Raw genomic sequence first — 20,664 nt, forward strand, 5'->3', positions numbered from 1 at the left:
TCCCATACAGTAGTTTATTAATTCCTTCATTCTGTTTCTTTCTCTTATCATTCTTCAAACATTAATTAGATGCCTAATATGGTCTATCTCTATGCTAGGTACTGGGGAAGTGAGAGGATAAAATTAATATTAATTTATTATGTGGTAGCTTTTACCATATGTGTTTTATATTCATTATTTCAACTTTATCCAACCCTGTGAGAGAGTTGCTATTATTGTCCTTATTTTAAAGATGAAGAATCTTATACTTAAAGAAGTTGTTAACCAGCTCACCCAACCAAATTCACACAGTAGGCAAGAGTCGAGACTTGGATTGACACAGGCAGTGCGACTCCAGAGCTCAGGCTTCCACTCCCTGCGCTAGGCTGTCCCTCACTACAGATGAAACCAACAAACAAAAAACCCAAACTCCTGCCATCGAGTCAGTCCTGACTCAAAGCAACCCTCATTGGATTTCCCAGGCTGTTGTTGTGGTTATTATGTGCCGTTGAGTCAGACCCAACTCATAGTGACCCCTCCTTGGGTTTCCGAGGAGATATCACTATGGAAGTAGATTGCCCACCCTTCCTTCCGAGGAGTGGCTGGTGGGTTTGAACTGCCAGCCTTCTGGTTAGCAGTCAAGTGCCTTAGGCACTATGCTACCAGAGCTCCTTCAAAAGCAGAATGCCTCATCTTTCTTTCATGGAGTGGCTCATGGTTTCAAAACACCAATCTTTCAGTTAGCAGCCAAATGCCTTAACCTCTGCACCACCAGAGTTCCTTATACAGATTAAGGGGCACAGAAAAAATCTTCCCCTCCCTTGGAGGAGTCGACTGGTGCTTCTACCTGAATGTCAACTCAGTGTTCATTTAGTTCTGCCTTGAACCATATTTAACTATTACCATATCTGTCTCATCCATTGGATTGCAAGCTCATTGAGGGCAGAGATGTCATCCTCAGCCACCCTCCTCACCTCCCAGGTGCAGTCATTCTCATTGCATGTTTGTAGATGGAGTTAATAAATCATTGCATGTGTCAGACCAGCTATACTGTAAGTGTTCTTGGGTAATGGGATTTAATTATAGTCAGCTCTGAGGACTGCACAATGGGACATTGACAAGGTGGTGCACATTCACCAAGAAAGTGGAGGAGCTTGTTTTGAATGTTATTTATAAATGCTGCTTCCTTTGGCATTTATTTGGAAAGTATTAAAATAACTTGTGAATGTGTTAGGAGAAGATCTGTCTCTTCCCTACTTTATAAATGCTATTTTGGTTTTGAACAAAACTGTGTGTTTGTTTGTTGTTGTTGTTTTTACATGTAGCTTTGTGTTTATATACTGAAAATCATATAATATTAATAATGAGAAAGCCCATTATAACTGTAAAAATGGCTTTAAGAAGTAAAAATTTCCAAAGTCAAGTGTGATCAGAGGACAGTTATCACTGTAGGGTGGACACAGGCTTTTGTAGCCCATAATTAGTCATGACTCTCTGTGTGCCTGACACTGTTATGATAGCTTTGCCTGTATAAACTTATTTTTATTATGATCTCATTTTACAGTTCAGGGATGCACAAAGGGATGCTCAGAGGCACTGAGTGGTTTAACCGTAGACTTCTGTGTAGCGTTTCCTACATTCTGTTACTGGTATAGGAGGTCCTGATTGGCACAAATTGTTAAGCAAGTGGCTACTAACCAAGTTCTTGGTGGTTCAAACCTGCTGAGAGGTGCCTTGGAAGAAAAGTGTGGAGATCTACTTCTGAAAGGTTATGCATTACCCTCTCATTGATTCCAACTCATAGTGACCCTAAAAGACAGAGCAGAACTGCCCCATAGGGTTTCCAAGGCTATGATCCTGATGGAAGCAGACAGCCACCTCTTTCTCCTGTGGAGCAGCTGGTAGGTTCCAACCTATGACCTGTCACTTGGCAGCCAAGCACTAAACCACTGAGCTAAACACCCAGTGGAGTGTGGTTCTACCCTGCAACACATGGGTTGCCATAATGCAGAGTTGACTTCATGGCAACTTCTCTTTGAAAAAATTTCTGGCTAATGGGATCCTGCCTTTCCCACAACGGGTTCTTCTTAGGTAGTGACAGTGTCTGGAGCACCTCCGTACTTTGCACCCAGTGTGATGCCTGACACAGAGCACAGCCTCCCGCTGTATCAGGAAATGCTGCTCAGGCAGCAGGATCCCTCCCCTATCTGTTCACCTTGGGAAAAGCTCAATGAACATGGTGACCTTGCTCTCCAAGAAATGTCAACAGGTTCTTCCAGGACAGACCTGAGAGAAATTGCAAATTAATCATTGTTTCCCCAGTACAATAAGGCAAGTTGAAGATTGGTTGTTGAGCAGGGAACCAAGGTGGACTTAGATCATTGGAATGTTTAATGTCCTAAAATAGGAGACCTAGTGGCACAGTGATTAAGTGCTTGGCTGCTAACTGAGAGGTTGGAGTTCAAACTCACCAGCCATTCCTGGGAGAAAGATGTGGCAGTTGGCTTCCATCAACATTACAGCCCTGGAAACCCTATGGGCCAGTTCTACTCTGTCCTACATGGTCAATGTGAGTTGGAATCAATTAGATGTCAGTGGGTTTGGTTTGGGGTTACTCTTCTCAGCCTGTTATTTGCCTCTTTATCTGGGAGCACTTTTCATTTATTATTAAGTTTCATTTACACAGACCTCAGACTCCTATGTATGATAAGATTCTCTGGACTTACTGGTCCTCCTTTTTTTTTTTTCTTCTTTAATTGTGATTTGGGTAGAGGTTTACAGAGCAAATTCATTTTCTGTAGAACAATTCATACACATTTTGTTTCCTGACATTGATTTCAATCCCCATAATGTAATAGCTCTCTTCCTACTTCCTCCCTGTGGTTACCTTTTCTCTCTTTCATTCTTTCCTGTGCCTTCATGCCCTCTGAGCCATCTCTCTGTGCAAATTCTGTCCTTCAGATCTCCCATGATTGCTTGTTCCAAGAAGTATACCTACCTGGTGTAAATGTTCACCTTATATGCTTGTCTATTGTTTGGCTGGAAGATATAGGAGTGAGTTCAATTCCAGGCCCTAAGGGTGACTAGGTGCTGTAGTCTCAGGGGTTTCACCAGTCTCTATCAGACCAGTAAGCATGGTCTTTTTTTTTTATGATTTTGACTTTTGTTCCACATTTTTTCCCACTCTATCCAGGATCTCCTACACTAATCCTGTTCCAACAAGTTGACAGTGGTATCAGACATCATCTAGTTCTTCTGGGTCATGTAGGCTGAGGTTCACATGGTCACTAGTCTCTGGGACTAATTGTTTTCCCTGCATCTTTGGTTATCTTCACCCTTCTTTGCTCCGGACAAGGAGAGACCAATTGTTGCATCTTAGGTGGCCTTTTGCAAGCTTTTAAGACCTCAGTCACTACTCACCAAAGTAGGATGTAGAACAATGTTTTTGGGTAGTATGTTATGCCAATTGAGCTTGATGTCCCCTGTGACCATGGTCTCAAGCCCACAGGTCTAACCACTCACTCCATCAGGGTGGTTGGCTGTGGCTAAGAAGTTACCATAAGTTTGCCCCCTGTTAGCTCTATTATATATATGGACATTTGTATAGCACATACATATGTAGAAATATCATCTGCCACACTTATATATGGGAGCTCTGGTAGCATAGTGCCTAAGGCACTTGACTGCTAACCAGAAGGCTGGGGGTTCAAACCCACCAGCCACTCCTCGGAAGGAAGGTTGGGCAATCTACATCCTTGGTGATACTGCTTCAGAAACCCAAGGAGGGGTTGCTATGATTCAGAGCCGACTCAATGGCACATAACAACAACAACACACTTATATATGGTCATTGGTATATTCTCTTTCTGTAGTGACACTGCCTCGGAAACCCAAGGAGGGGTCGCTATGAGTTGGGTCTGACTTGACGGCACATAACAACAACAGACATACCTGACCATTCAGCCTGTCTACCTATGTGTTAGATTAAACATAGGTTAGTGTTTGTTATCACTGACTGTGCAGTATTGTGTACGTGACAGGGTTCATCTCTGTTGTCTGTACCTCTTGTGCTCCTCTCTGTGTCTCTCATTTCCTTGGTGTAATTGTGGTGGTCACTCACTTTTGGTATTTTGCCTTTCCCTTCACCCAAATCAATACTTGTCTCTTACTATTTTCCCTCTGACCAATGTTCCCTTCCCTTCTTTTTGTTGTACTTCTGGTTCTCATCGAGACTCCTTTGGTCGCACAGTCTCCTTTGGATCTGTTCACACTTTCAGTCACACTCTTGCTCAGCTTGGGTACTTTTTCTGTCTCTTTAAGATGACCCACCTATCTCTGTTTTGATCTGTGACATGTTGATTTTATAGTTTTAACTCTCAGAGGTCTTTGTCATTCCCCTTATTTTAAATTGTCTTCTGCCCTGCCCCACTCCCAAGCACCAACTCTATTATTCTCCTCAGTTTACAGATGAGGGGGAACAGAGAGCCAAAACAGGTAAGGTCATGGTGTATTAGAGCTTAAATTCATAAGCACTTGGGTTGTAGAAGGCTGTGGTCTATAGTGGGAGTCCTGACTCCATTTTGAGTGTTGACATAAATTCAGATGCCAGTTGAGTTCTTTCTGACCTTTAAGCCAACATTGTGTCTCTAAAAAGACAAGTGCTAGGACAAACCTAGGGAGGGGTAGTTTACCCTCAGGAAGAATGTGGTTGAAAGTAGATTCTTCTCATAGGAAGTAGTTCACTGGGGAACTTGCCTGGATGTATCTTCATCTAATTTAGATTAAGGTTGGGGTCTTGTAGCCACCTTGTGACTATGACTTAGGCTGCATGGTCATGAGTCATATCTGGACCACCACATAGGTGGGTCAAGACCCAGAACCAAACCTGCAACCCTTTTTAATCTTTAATTATGTATGTATCATGCAGTGCCTAAGGCATTTGACTGCTAACCAGAAGACTGGCGGTTCAAACCCACCAGCCACTCCTCGGAAGGATGGGCAATCTACTTCTGTAGAGATACTGCCTTGGAAACCCAAGGAGGGGTGGCTATGAGTTGGATCTGAGGTCACGGCAGTGAGTTTGGTTTTGTTTGTGGTCCAATCATGCCCTCCCCCCACTTCTGTAGTCCCACCTGTGACAGTGATGAATTGATCGGCCGGCAGTTAGGATTTTGTGGCGATCATATATCATTAGCTCCATGGCTGTGACTCAGCAGACTCCATTCGGTTTTCTGTGCTGTGTAAAAGCTGATGGTTTCCCTCATCCTGGATGACTGTCTTTGTTTTGTCTCTGTCCTGTCTAAGACTTAATAAAAAGGTCTCCATTGAACCTGTTTGAATCTGAGATCACTTTTCCCCTAGCACAATGACCAGAACAGAGCCAGGTCTTCTTGTGCCAAGTCCAGCTTTTTTCTCACTGTATCAACAACACTTCAGCAGCTCCAAGTGCTTTCACTTGGGTGAATATATTGTAGGTTGCAAATGTGGTAAATATCTTGAGGCAATGCATGACCACCGTTAGAATCTTGGTGCAGGTTTGGGACTGCTGGGTATCTGATCATCACTACCGCCTGGCTGTTTCTTTCTGTGCTGGATCAGAGCAACCTCTGAGCCCACCCCTTTTTTCGTAGGCACCTCACCGATCGTTTTTAAGCAGATGCTGCCCCTCCATCTTGCAATCTTTCTCTGCTTGGCACTGGAATCCTCCTTATTTGGCGGCATTTCTCCTATATACACAGAAGCCTTCTTGTACAATGCCCCAAGCAGTACTCATAAGCGCCTCTCCTGAGAGCCAGCCGCACTGTAATCTCCTATCTAATTCATTGTCTTCTCTGTCATTCCTTCTGTCTCCTACACTTTGCTCTCATCCTGGGCCCATCTTTCCCTGTCAACACAGACCATTTTCCCAAACAGGCCATGCTGGCTGGAATCCCCCTCCCGCCTAGACTCTCAACCTCTCTTTCTTCTGCCTGCTATTTACCTCTTTATCTGGGAGCACATCCCATTTAATATTAAATTTCATTTACACAGACCTCAGGCCCCTGTGTGTGATTTCTTGGCTTTCAGCTAGTTTGATACCTCTTTTCTGCCCCCAATTGCAAGCAGACGTTAGTAATCAACACAGAGCTTCTCTGATAATAAAATTAGACAAGTGGGACTCTGCCTTTATATTCTTCTTAATCACTGGGCGTGATAGTAATAATGTCAGCTCAAATAATCTGGCAATGTGAACCTCTCTCCATGTTGGACTTTTGTTTTTCTCCAGATCTACAGTACTTTACTATAACCCCACAGCCAAGGAATACAAACTATGTCCTCATCTAGACTTGGATTAGAATCTTGATTGCAGACAATGTCAGCTACTTCAAGCCTGGGTGAAGCTCATAATTGGATGGTAGTACATCATGCAGGGATTTTTTTTTTCCCCCTTAACACTACCTGGTAATGAGTTTGTGCCCTGCAGCTAAGAGGCTTGATAACCCTTGACATTCTCTCTTCCTTCAGGAGAGGGGCTGCAGCTGTTAGGCTGTTCCTCACTGGTAGGTGGAGCAGCCAAGACAGGAGCATAGAAGGGTCGGTGGCCACTGCCTTCCATTCCTTAGGCAACCTAAACCAAACCCCTTTTCTCGGCTGTAAAATAAGGGTTCTGATCTCTAACCCTCTCCTGTGGGATGCTGAGGGACCTTGAGATCATGTTTCTGGAGCTCCTGAAGTCACTTAGCATGAGCAGGCTGCACAGGCAGTGAAGAGTGTACGGAAATTCAGTGATAAATACACTGAAATTAACTGTAAACCCTTGAAGATTGGGGGGTGTGGGTAGGCAGTGGCTTTGGACCAAACAGATTCTTAGGTGGCAAAATGGTTGAATGGTGGTCTGCTAACTGAAAGGTCGGTGGTTTGGACCCACCAGATACTATGCCAGAGAAAAAACCTACACAATCTGTTCCCATAAAGATTACAGCCTAGGAAACCCTATGGGCCGGTTGTTGTACTCTGTCCTATAGTGTCACTGTGAGTTGGAATTGACTCAACAGCACACAGCAATAACAACAGGTGGTGCAAACGGTTTGCACTTGACTACTACCCTAAAGGTTGGCAGTTCCTCAAAAGACCACAGCCAAGAAAAAGCCCTATGGGATTCAGTAATACATGGGGTCACCATTAGTCAGAATTGGTTAGACAGCAACGGGTTTGGTTTGGTCTAATAGGCTTAGCTTCAGCTTTCTAATGTGGAGGTAAAACCAGGTGAACAAGGCGGAAGCCAAAGGGTCTGAAAGGTTGTATCTCCACTGAAGTGGCGGGAAAGGAGTACTGGAAAGAAAAGTGGTCTCTGTGTCTACTCAAAATGGCATGAAATCAGACTTTTGCTGCTGTGGTAGAATGGAGATTGAACAAGATTTGTAGGAACAAAAACCTAGATATTTGTAGTTTGTTACTGACTTTGGGCAAATCATTTAATCCAAATCTCATTTTCTTACCTGCAAAATGTGGGTAATGATCATACCTCACAGAGCTGTTTCCAGGTATGGAGAAGAAGAAAGGAAATAGTAATAAAGCAATAGTGTACCGTAAATTGAATTCCCAGAAAAAACAAAAGGCAAAATAAAACAAGGACACCCTGATTGCTAGCATTTGCCAGTTTCTGTGGTGTAAACATTTCCACCATGACTGTGTTCAAGCTATTAATCATTTAACAATTGAGTCCTGGTGGCACAGTGGTTAAGGACTTAGCTGCTAATTGAGTCCTTGGTGAACCCACCAGCTGTTCAACAGGAGAAAGATCTGCATCCATAAAGATTTACAGCCTCTGAAACCCTATGGGGCAGTCCTACTCTGTCCTGTAGGGTCACCATAAGTCAGACTTTACTTGACCACAAGGGGTTAATAGTTTAACAACTGGCTCACAAAATTCCTGAATTTTTAACAATTGGCTTCCAGCACACTATAAATACTTTCAGTGAGTGCTTTTGTATGTACCAGGCATTACACATATTATCTCATTTCATCTTCACAGCTACTCCTGTACCAAAAACCAAACTCACTGCCTTCGAGTCAGATCTGACTCATAGTGATCCCTCCTTGGGTTTCTGAGGTGGTATCATTACAGAAGTAGATTGCCCAACCTGCCTTCTGAGGAGTGGCTGGTGGGCTTGAACTGCCAGCCTTCTGGTTAGCAGTCAAACACCTTAGGCACTACACCACCAGTCCAGGGAGCTACTCCTGTAGGTAGTTATTCCCAATTTATAGATGAAGAAACTGAGGTTCCAAGGTATGGAGTGGCTTGTATAGTGGTGGAGGCAGGATTTAACCCAGATTGACTAATTTTAGATCTATGCTCATTCCTCCATGCCCAACTGAGTAAGCAAGGTTGAAGCATATTATAAAATTGAAGTAAATTATTTCCTTATCTGAGATGAGGGTATTGTAGATTTCCTCTCCCCAGGTTTCTAGGGTTCCTCCTGGGCTGCTCAGACCCATCTAGAATGTGAACCCACCAGGTTTCTTTCTTCTGGTCAGTAAACTGTCTGATGGAAGGAGGGCATCTGCCTTTACTTCTCTGTTGGGAATGTTTACAAATTTTTATCAAAGAAGTGTAGTGAAAGTCTTCCTGGGAGGCCATTCTAGTTAATCCTGGGATATGAGGCAAGCCAGTATTTGGCCAAATTCCAGAGTACTGTGCTATCCCCCAAAGGGGGCAAGAACATTGCTTCTGAGATAGTGCTCATCATTGAATGTGTAGGCCTGGCCCAGCCAACCTGGAGCCCAGTTCCACAGAGGAGCACCGTGTACACTCTGGACTCTTCCTCGTGGCTTTTGCTTTCTTTTAGCCCAGCCCTTCATGCCCCAGCCTGGGATCCAGCCAGCCATCTGCAGGCTCCACTCCTGTGTATTCATGATTCCTAATCTCTGCTGGGCTTCCTATGGAATCTCGGAGTAGTGCAAATAGTTAATGTACTGGGCTGCTAAGTGAAAGGTTGGAGGTTTGAATCCACCCAAAGATGCCTTGGAAGGAAGGCCTGGTGATCTGCTTTCAAGAAATCAGCCACTGGAAATCTGGGGCACAATTTCACTCTGGCACCTGCGACATTGCCATGATTAGGGATCGAGTTGATGGCAACTTTTACTAGTTCTGTGCAATGAGAAGTCTCTCCCATTCCCCACAGGGGCTGCTCCAAAAATGTACCACTGTCCTCAAGACTTTGTTTCCTCATCAAGAAAACAGAAACAGAAATACCCTTAGCAACCTCCTCCTTCCACCCTTAATATAGCTTAATATACCTGGTTCGCAGTCCTTCTTCATCGTTTCCCTCCTGATTCCGAGAAAGAGGCCTCCTTTATCTTGTTTGAGGCCTTTTTCTCCACCTGTGCCTACTTGCTGACACTGCTTCAGGAACTGCCGTCCACCAAACATTTCTACCTTGTTTTCTCTCCTAGATTTTCAATCTCTCTATAGACATTGGAAGAGCTCTGATGATGTAGTGGTTAAGGCATTTGGCTGCTAACCAGAAGATTGGTGGTTTGAATCCACCATTTGCTCTGCAGAAGAAAGATGAGGCAGTCTACTTCCAAAAAGATTCACAGCCTTGGAAGCCCAATGGGAGTCTCTGTGAGTCAGAACCAACTTGATGGCAGTGTTTGGTTGTTTTGGTTTATATGTATGTATCGACTTTGCTTCTTCAGCACAGAAACATATTCTGGTGTCTACCAACTTAAAAAAAAAAAAAATCCTTGTTCAGCCTGATATTTCATTCCAGGAAGCTGCATTTCTATCTTTTGCTTCATATCCAAATTGGGCAAGTTACCTTTCTCAATTTCTCAGGGCCTCAATCACTGCAGTTGCACATGAAGGAATTCATCTAAAATAGTCAAATGGCCAAACCTGGTGAGCTCTTCCCTCTTCTTAGGTTACTTGGCTTCTCTGTAGTAATTGTAATAATTGACAGTGTTGACCATTCACTCCTAGGAAATGCCCCCTCAATTGGCTTTTGTGTCATCATTGTCCTGGCTGCCTTCCTTTTTCTTTATCCATTTTTCCCAGCAGCTATGAGCTTCCACTTTGTCCAAGGTTTGAATATTGATTCAACTCTTTAAAGAGTGAATAGGACTCACTCTTTAGTTTTCTTCTTTTCAATGTGCTTTCCTTAGGGACCTCAGTCATTCTAACCTATATGCTGGTGATTCCTCATATCTTACCTTTAGCCTTGACCATTCCTTCACCGCCCAGGTGCACATACCTACTTCCTTATGGCACATCTCCACACACTCTTCAGTTTCAACAAACCCCAGATGAAATTCATCCTATCTGTCCTCCCCCAGCTCCACCTGCTGGCCTTCTCATTTCCTTGAATGGCACTGATGTTCACTTGGTATGTTGAGTCCTCTCCTTTACCTCTACCTCATTAGGCTTTTGTAGATTGACATTAGTCATTTTTGAGTGCTCACTCTCCGAACCCTCCTCCCCTTGGGGAGAAGCCCACGATGGATGGGAGACAGGCCCTCTTCCCCGGTGGAGACTGACGTAGGATGATATTCTGTTTCTCAGCTTCCTGGCAGCCAGAGCACAGGCTTGAGACCAAAGTTCATTCAGCTAAATTTTCCTGACATTTTCAAGCAATGCAAAGAAGCAGGGAGCAGGGGAGGATTCATGCTGGTGATGGCGATGTTGATGTCCAGCTTTCAGGGAGTAGAGCGTGGCAGTGGTGTAAGTGGGGCCACCAGCATCCTGTACCCAGTAGCAGTACTTACTTCACGCGGTTCCTGCTGCTGACTATCTTGGCTGCCTAGCCTTCCTCGGTTCCTGCCAATTTTCTGAACCAATTTTTTTACTCTTCCCAGTGACTTTGTAAATGTCCCTTTCCTTAAATACCTCTTCTGATTAAGAGTTCATTTCTCCTGCTTGCAATTGAGAACTCAGATCGATAAATCTTGTTGATTCAACTTTCAAAGTACCTTGTGACTCTATCATTTTTTTTCTCTATTTTTGTGACAGAGACTGCTAACTGTACCCCAGTGTCCATTCCCTTCATCTTTCTTTTGGTAATAGAATCCCTAAGTTTTAGCAGGACACACGGTCACTCAGCGAGGGATGATATTTCCCAGTCTGTCTGAGAGCTAAGTGTGAGCATAAGTGGTCTGCACAACTTCATCTCCTTAAAGACAAAGCTGTTTGCCCTGGATTCTCCCAATGCCCACCCCACCCTCCACCAATGGCTGCACAATGGCAACAATGATAGCCTTGAAGCCAAAGTTGGAATCACATGTTGGGAAGGGCAGAGCAGACCAGCCAACTGGGTCCCTGGACGATTTTGTAGAACACATCATTCTGCACACCCTCAGCCATTCACCTAGCTTTGGCCTGGGCTGTTACAAAGAAAAGCCACTACAGAGGCTTTTAGCCCAGCTTTTGGGTCTCCTTCTTAGAGCAGCTTAGAGTGTAAATCAACCAATACCAAATACTGTCTCATTAGTCATATCCCTCCACTGGGCTTTCTCATTCCTCACCAGTACTACTCAACAGCTTTTTGGCTGATTTCCTTAATTCTAGTCTTTCCCCTGCCTGCCGATCCATCCTCTACATTTCTTGCTGAAGATATATATCTAAAATCCAAATCCAATTCCCCATCATCATTCAAGAGTCCAATTTCTTACACTAAGACATGGGGTCTGCATAATCAGTCAGTCTTCTCTCTCTACTCCCCATAGGCACCTGTTCATATTGTTCCTTAAATCACCTTGAGGCTCCCTGGCCATGGACCATGGTCTTTTTTCTGATTTCCATTTCTTTGCACATGTGTCTTCTCTGTCCTAAAAGCGCTCCTCTTCTGTCTGCCTGCCTGGCTAGCTCTTGCTCCTTTTTCCAGCCTCTGCGCTCATATCCCTCCTCGGAGAAGCCCTGGCACCTTCCCATCCCAGGCTGGGTTGTGGCTTCCTTGTTTGTGCTTCAACCACTTCTGGGGAGTCCTGAATAGCACTTACTACCAAACCCAAAAACCAAACCCACTGCTAGCTAGTCAATTTTGATTCCTGGTGATCCTATTGGACAGAGTAGAATGGCCTCGTGGGGTTTCAAAGTCTGTAAATGTTTACAGAAGCAGACTGCCACATCTTTCTCCCAGGGAGCGGCTGGTGGGTTTGACCTGTTGACCTTTTGATGAGCAGCCGAGCACTGAATCACTGTGCCACCAGGGGCCCTAACAGTCACTAACTAGATTATAATTGTTTATTTGCCTGTTGGACTGAGCTGCCCTCAGAGCTTGAGAAGCCAGCTGTGATTGCTGCCAGCTCCACATTTCATCCAGCCAGAAGCCGCCCTCCTGTACAGGAGCCATGCCTCTCCACAAGGACTTTGCCTGCAAGAAACGCAGCAGCTCTGCTGACCACCAAGGTCACTTTTACTCTCTTAGTATCCTAGTGACATCCAAATCTGGTCACTTTTCTCTTCTCTTGGTGAGCCCCGCTTTCTTAACTTGGGAAGCTGACCAGAGAGAAAGGCTTGCAAGTCACCAACTGCTGGACTGAGATTCTACTCAGTGCCTAGCACTTGCCAACAGAAGAATTCCTAACATCTAGGTGGCAACAGCACTGATCCTGGGCAGGCTTGGGAAGGAGAGGGAAAACAGGGCAGAGGAGGATGCTACAACTCACAGTGTTAGTCTGCTGGAGCAATGCCTACAGACTCTACAAGAGAGGGGATGGCCCAGATTTGGCCCAGAGACTACAGGTCGCTGACTCCTTGTCAAGACAAGGAGCAAACCAATAAATCAAGCCCTGATTTGTAGTACTTGCCATTTCTGTGGTACAAAAACTTCCATTATGGCCAATTTCAAGCTGCCAACATGACACCACTGAATATTGGCTTGGAAAGAGTTATGCAGGGTCCCATAAGTAGACAATATTTCCACCATAGAACTACAATAAATGTAAATAACCTCAAGAGCTTAACTAATGGTAAAATGCAGTAAAATAATTAGGAAATGATGATTTTTAAGTATTTATTACCTTTATTTTTAACAATTATCTGAAAAGCCTATTGAAATATTCCTCCCTTTCCCAACTGCTTATCTGTGTGAGTCTGGATTTTCTTCACACACTTCAATCGAAATCACACATTGCAACAGACTGAATGCAGAAGCAGGTATGAGAATCCAGGTATCTTCTATTAGCCAGATGGTAAAGAGATCAGGAGCTCTGGTGGCATTATCCCTAAGGCACTTGACTGCTAACAAGAAGTCTGGCAGTTCAAATCCACCAGCCACTTCTCAGAAGGAAGACTGGGCAATCTACTTTCTTAGAGATACCGCCTCGGAAACCCAAGGAGGGGTCACTATGAGTTGCAATTGACTCAACCACAGTGAGGGTTTTGAGTAAAGAGATCTGTGAATATCTGAAACAAGGCCATTTTTCTCACTAAGTTCTTTTGCTCTGTACAACATAGTGATTTTTAATAAAATTATTTATGTTAACAAGTATTAGGGAATTTTTGTTATTTTAAAATAAATTAAGTAAGCATTAAAAAAATTCCTTAGTTTTATTTCATAATATAGTAATATCAGCAGATATTATCCACATAAAGAACTTTATGGGGTCCTCAGTAATCCTTAAGAATATAAAGGAGTTCTGAAAGCAGAAAGATTGAGAGCCTTGTCCAGTGGCTGATTGGATTCTCGGCTGCTGAGTTTGGCCTCACTGACCAGATCTCCCCATTTTGGGACCCTAACCGGGTCATCTGTGCCTTCTGAGATACTGATCATCCTGGCCCTGCTGCCTCCCAAAGCTGGCCTGGCTACACAGACCTGTGAGTCCCAGCTCAAAGTGACTTCAGACAAATGACTTTTTATTCTCTGAACCTCAGTTTCTCTTTTTGAGAAAATGAAGTTTGATTCTTTGGCAGCTGTTCTCCATTTTCTAAGCAGGAAACCCAGCCTGCCTAAGGCACCTGTTATATCAGATTGCTGTCTTGAATTCACAGAACCTGATGTCTGATGGTCTTTAGAGGACCCAGCGTACCTCTCTATCTTTGTGGACATTGTGAGCAGGAAAGGGGAAAATTCAGGACTTTCATTCTTCATGGCCACGTTGGCTGTTAGCACCGAGGTACTGAGCACACAGATGTTGGGTCCCGAGAACATTGAAATGACCCATGTGCGATGGTGTTCCTTAAACTACACTTATAATCCTCTGGCAATTTCTGGGGAGGTCTGGTGGCACTTTGGTTAAAAGGGCTCAGCTGCTAACAAAAAGATTGGTGGTTCGAACCCATGAGGTGCTCTGCAGGAGAAAGACGAGGCACTCTACTTCTGTAAAGATTTACAGCCTTGGAAACCCTATGGAGCACTTCTACTCTGTCCTATAGGGTCACTATGAGTTGGAATCAATTTAATGGCAATGGATTTGGGTGGTGATTTGGTACTTTCTAGGAGTCAATAATGGGGAAATCCTGTGAACCAGGCAGATGATCAGAGTCACTGAAACAAGAAAGAAGTTACCCCAAGAAAGCCAACCCCCTGAGGACTGAGACTTTCTTGGTCTTATTCATCACTGGGTTCCCAGTACCCAGAATGGTGCATGGAACACAGTAGGGACTCAATAAGTATCTGGTGAATGAACATGTATAAAGCAAAAAAAAAAAAAAAAATCTATGATAGGAATAGAGCACTCATGTTTAGGGATTGGGATCTTTTCTTTTTCTCTTTTCACCTTTTGATTTTCCCAACTTATTTAATAAATAGGTTTTATAGTTACTATGGGGAAAAGGAGCCGTGGTGGCGCAGTCCCTAAGGCAGACTGTTAACCAGAAGGTTAGCGGTTCAAACCCACCAGCCACTCTGCGGAAGGAAGATGGGGCAAGCTACTTCCGTAAAGATTTACCACCTTGGGAACCCAATACGGGTCGTATGAGTCAGAATTGACTCGATGGCAGTGAGTTTGGTTTGGGTTTGGTATGGGGAAAAGTAAAATAAGCTTCTGCAAAGCTTGAGTTCAAATTGTGGCCTGACCACTGGCAAGCTGTGTGACATTGGGTAAGTCATGTCTCTCTTTGGCTCAGTTTCTTTATCTATAGTAATAATACCTATGCCTTTGGTTGTTGTGGGGATTAAATGAGATAATTCCTGTAAAATAGGCTTAATCTAGTACTAGGGACACAGGAAACAATCAATGTTCGACTATGACGTTGTTGTTGTTTGCATGCTGATCGTGTTTTGAAATTTCAGACAGTGCACTCAGGCTTGGCTTGAAGGCTTCAAGGGAAGAGCCAGTTGGCAGAGGTGAGGGGGGATGAGTCCTGGACTTGAAACTAGTTGACCTGCCCACTCATAGGCTGAATGACCTCATGCAGAGTGCTGCCTTCTCTGAGCCATTGTCCTTTCTGCCTCACAAAGGCTTTTGTATGAATCAAAATGATGTGATGATGTCAGGTGCCACCCAGGTGTGAGTCATTATTTTTATTACCTAGGAAGTTAAAAAGTGGTCTCCCCAGGCCTTTCACCTGTCCTTAATAAGGTCACTGCTGTCTTTGGCTGGAACAGAGAGTTCCTTGTCCCTGAAAGCCACCAGGGCCTGGTCACAGAGCAGAACCTGCAGCCAAGGGTAGCTTTTCTGCCAGGCCAGGCGAGGCTCCTGCCTCCAGATAACCCTGGTCCTCCCCTTCTTCTGCCCCAGCGCTTCCTACACAGCTGCGGCCTCATTATCCAGGGTGACTGTGAGCAGCAGAAAGGAGCTTAAGCGGGGTAGGCTTTCAAGTGTTCATAATAAAGCTTCAAAGTTCACACCTTCATTAAGATGAGAAGAGTCAGGTCCTCCCTCCACTTCTTTGGGAGCTATTGTTCCCCTCCCATCTGGCTGCAGATTCAAAAGACAAGTGGGATTGGTTTTCTTTGTCCAGACAGCTCTCCTAACCAGAAAGGCTAGACCTGTTTGTTAAGAAGCGAAAGCTTACATCTGCAGCCCCCTTCAGACCTGCTGGGAAGGTTTCACAGCCACTAGGGAATTGGGGCATCTCTCACGGCTGTCTCTGGGCATCGGGGTTGGACTTGTTCTGTAGGGTCTCAAGGGGGTGGTCCAAAGACCAGTGGATGGAAGGCCAGGGAGGTGGGTTTCAGAATACCAAGAGAAAGAGATTTCTAACAGGTAGAGCAGGGCAGAAGATTTTGACGTGTAGGGCTGTAATGAGCTCCATGTTACTGGAGGAGTGCAAGGGTAGGTGCCTAGCTCTTGGCAAAGCTGCAGAAGACACAAAGCATTGTATGAGAACTTAGACTGGCTGACATTCGAGCTGTTTCAGCCCCTTCATGCTGAGACCCTATGACCTCTGTTTCTGCATAACAGGAGGCTTCCCAGCTTTTTCCTAATTGTTTTGCCCCTCAGCCTCCTAGCTGTGGACTCCTTCATGGATGCCTGTCTGGCCCTCTTGCCTTTTCTGTTTCTCTTTCAGCCATTTAAGAGTAAAGCAATCCAGAATCTTGGAGCCTCCTTTGTGACTGAAAATGTGTTTGCTTCCTCTGTCTGAAAGCACAGGTCCTGAGGGATGTTTCATCTTTGCTGTGTCCTCCTCAGGACAGGCCAGAGCTCCCAGAAGCCCCAGTCACCACTTGAAGTTGGTTCTCATAGGTAGGAGATGGCCTCACCAAAGATCCCTGTCTCTTGCCTCCTGGGAACAGTAAGAAGGGAGTTTTCTGTGAGGGTGCACATCCTTTGGATGGCTTAGTGATGAGCTGGGGGCAGTAGTGGTTCAGGTCGTAGAATTCTTACCTTCCGTGTGGGACACCACAGTTCGATTCCCAGCAAACACCCCTCAAACACAGCGACCACCCATCTGTCCGTGGAGGTTTGTGTTGCTATGACGTGGAACAGGTTTCAGTGGAGCTTCCTGATGAAGATGGACTAGAAAGAAAGGCTTGGTGATCTACTTCCAAAAATTGGCCAGTGGAAACCCTGTGGAGCACAACGGTTCCTCCCATTGTGCATGAACTTGCCAAGAGTTGGGGGTAAACTCAACAGCAGCTAACAACAGCACATCAGGACACTAGTTTTGAGGTGCCAACAACAGGTGACCTGCCTTGGGTTATTGCAGATGAACAAGTTTCACAAGCCAATTTTTTTTCTTTCTATTGAAAGTAGGAAGAGGGTGAAAAGGAAAGTCCATGATGTGTTGGAAAGAGGATGGGCTTTGTAAGCAGAACTGGGCTTGGGTCACAGCTCTGCCACTAATAGTTGGGGGACTTTGAGCATGTCACCTCAGCTCTCCAAGTCTCCATTTCCTCATCTTTCATAGGGCACAGTAACATCTATCCTGCAGACTGGTTGTAAGGTTTAATGCAAGGTCTCCATGAAAAGTTTCAAGCATACAGAAGCCCCTATTAAGTGTTAATTCCTTCTCCCCTAAAATTATATTTAATATTTGGTCTTTGGGGAAATTGTGTTATTATCTCTTGGTAAAACTATTTTTCTATAGTATAATGATTTCTATTTTCAAGCAATCATGCATGTGATTGAGAATATCTCTTTGTCTTTTAGGTATGTCGCCTACAGAAACATACACGTGTACTATATTGTGTGTACAAGCATGTACAAAGAGTACATGTTTGTTGTTGTTGTTGTTATGTGCCGTCGAGTCGGACCTGACTCATAGCGACCCCTCCTTGGGTTTCCAAGACAGTATCACTACAGAAGTAGATTGCCCCATCTTCCTTCTGAGGAGTGGCTGGTCGCTTTGAACCACCAGGCTTCTGGTTAGCAGTCAAGTGCTTTAGGCAGTATGCTACCAGAGCTTTGTTGTAGTAGTTTATAATAGCCCAAAATGGGAGCTGACATTTTTTATCTACCACAGGGCATTAAATAGTCTTCACTTTGAAGACTAAGATGTGCCTGACTCAAGCCTCATGTGCACGTGAGAGCTGGACAATGAATGAGGAAGACTGTCCAGAGGGAGTTTTCTGTGAGGGTACACATCCTTTGGATGGTTCAGTGGTGAGCTGGGGGCAGTAGCTGTTGAAGTAGTAGAATTCCATCTTCCATGTGGGAGACCATGGTTCAATTCCCAGAGAACACGCCACAAGCACAGCTACCACCCATCTGTCAGTGGAGGTGTGTGTGTTGCTATGATGTGCAACAGGTTTCAGAAGAATTGATACTTTTGACTTGTGGTATTGGTGAAGAATATTGAAGGTACTATGGACTGTTAGAAGAACAAATAAATCTGTCTTGGAGGAAGTACAGCCAGAATGTTCTCTAGAGGTGAGAATAGCCAGACTTTATCTGTCATATTTTCGTCATGTTAGCAGAAGAGACCAATTCCCAGAATGATATCATTCTGGGCAATGTGGGGAGTCAGCAAAAAAGGGGAAGACCCTCAATGAGATATATTAGCACAGTGGCTGCAACAATGGGATCAAGCATAGCTGTGATTGTGAGGCTAGTGCAGGACGAGGCAGTGTTTTGTTCTGTTGTACATAGGGTCACTGTGAGTTAGAACCGACTTGACAGAACCTAACAACAACAATAACATACCTATACCAGGGAGCTCTGGTGGTGTAGTGGCTGAGTGCTGGGGTGCTAACCAAAAGGACAGCAATATGAACCCACCAGCCACTCCACAGGAGAAAGATGAGGTAGTCTATTTCAGTAAAGATTTATGGCCTTGGAAACTGTAGGGTGTACTCTGTCCTATAGGGTAGCTATGAGTTGAAATTGACTCAATGGCAGGGGGTGTGGTTGGTTTTTGGTTACAGCTATGCAAAAGATCTAGATGAGCTGACTTGGAAAGATGTATTGCCAAGTTAAAGAATAAGTTGAAGCATATCACATAGTGTGATTCCATTTTTTAAAAGAGAAGCTGACATGTATATGTATACATATGTGTACATCAATACCTAGACAAGGTCTGGAAGGAAACAACTCAAACCACTGACCATAGTTTCTGGTGGAGAAGTGGGATGTGGTGTGGGATTGGAGCAGTGATGGTAAAGGAGGAAGAGTTACTTACTCTATTATACAACTTTAAAAAAATGTTTTACAGTGGGAGTTTATCCATTTTATTACCAGAGCAATTTTTTATAGGACAGTAAGTAAAAGATTGCACCTTTCCCTGCTACTCAATAAGTAAGTAAATAAATAAAAAAACATACTGGTAAGACGCAGTTCAAGGAAGTTGCCCTTTCTCTTCCCTTTCAAGGAGACATGATTGCTAGAATCAGGGGCTTTCAGGAAACCATCTACCTGTATGGAAGCTCTGGTGGTGTAGTGCCTAAGGCATTTGACTGCTAACCAGAAGCCTGGAGGCTCAAACCCCCCAGCCACTCCTCAGAAGGAAGGTTGGGCAATCTACTTCCACAGTGATACCACCACAGTGATTTTGTTTGTTTGTTTTTTGGTTTAGTGCCATGCAAAGATAAACATAATAGGATAAAGGGATACAGAAGGGTAGACCTGAGGTTGGGATGGGAGTAGGTGGTGGGGAGGCTCTTTGAAATAGGATAGTCAGGAAAGACCTCTCAGAGGGGCTGGTATTTGTGTAAAAATTGAAATAGGGAATGATTCACACATTGAGGCCAACATCTTGGAGCAGGAAGAAGTTTGGGGTGTTTAAGGGGCAGCACAAAGCCGCTGGACCTGGGATATAGGTCACATAGGGCCTCAGGGGAATGGTAAGAACTTTGATTTTGTTACACACAATAAGAAGCCAGTGGAGGGTTTTGATGGAGCCCTAGTGACACAGTGGTTAAAAGTTCTCAGCTCCTAAGCAAAAGGTCCATGCAGCGGTCGCCAGTCAAACCAGGTGGAGTTTGGCATCCAAGCTGAAGGATCCTTAGCACTGGGGATGGGGGGGAGGGGGAAGGCGAAGGATCCAAACATGCATGCTCCAGGAGCCACAACAGATCCCATCACACAGGATGAGCTCAACCTTCGGGATTGGAGATCGGTTTAAGCATCTCTATGCACCGCCCCCTCCCCGCCCCCCGCAGGAGTTAGCTGCAGGGACCCAGGTAAGGGTGGTAGGAGAGGTTTCCGACAGGGAGACAAACTTGTCTGCCGGTTTGTCCTACAGTGGTGATGTGTTGATGTGAGTTCTGAGGCTGAGCCACTGGTGTTTCAAACCCAGAGGGATGCACATGGTGCACAGGTATCAGCCCAGCTTACAGACTGAGACAGACTAAGAAGAAGGAAGAGACCATCCACTTCTCAAATAATTGGGCCAGGGAAAACCTTATGAATAGCAAAGAAACACTGTTTGATATATTACCATGCAACTTTATGAATAGTCTGGTTAGGTTAGAAGGCTCTCAAAATAGGACTGGGAAAGAGCTGCATCATCAGAGAAAACCCAGCCTTACCCATATGGATAAGGGAAAGCTTTCGAGACCTCAATTTGCTGATGTGGCACCACTCAAATTGAGGAGAAACAGCTGCAGACATCCATTAATCATTGGAACGTGGAATGTACGAAGTATGAATCTAGGAAAGTTAGAAGTTGTCAAAAATGAAGTGGAACACATAAGATTGATATCCTCAGCATTAGTGAGCTGAAATGGACTGGTTTTGGCCATTTTGAATCAGACAACCAGATGATCTACTATGCCGGGAATGACAGTTTGAAGAGGAATGGTGTGGCATTCATCATCACAAAGGATGTTTCAAGATTTGTCCTGAAGTACAATGCTGTCAGTGATAGGATAATATCCATACACC

Source organism: Orycteropus afer, unplaced genomic scaffold (genome assembly GCF_000298275.1).
Source record: "Orycteropus afer afer isolate SDZICR_OR568_19922 unplaced genomic scaffold, OryAfe1.0 scaffold00320, whole genome shotgun sequence".
NCBI classification, from domain to species: Eukaryota; Metazoa; Chordata; class Mammalia; order Tubulidentata; family Orycteropodidae; genus Orycteropus; species Orycteropus afer.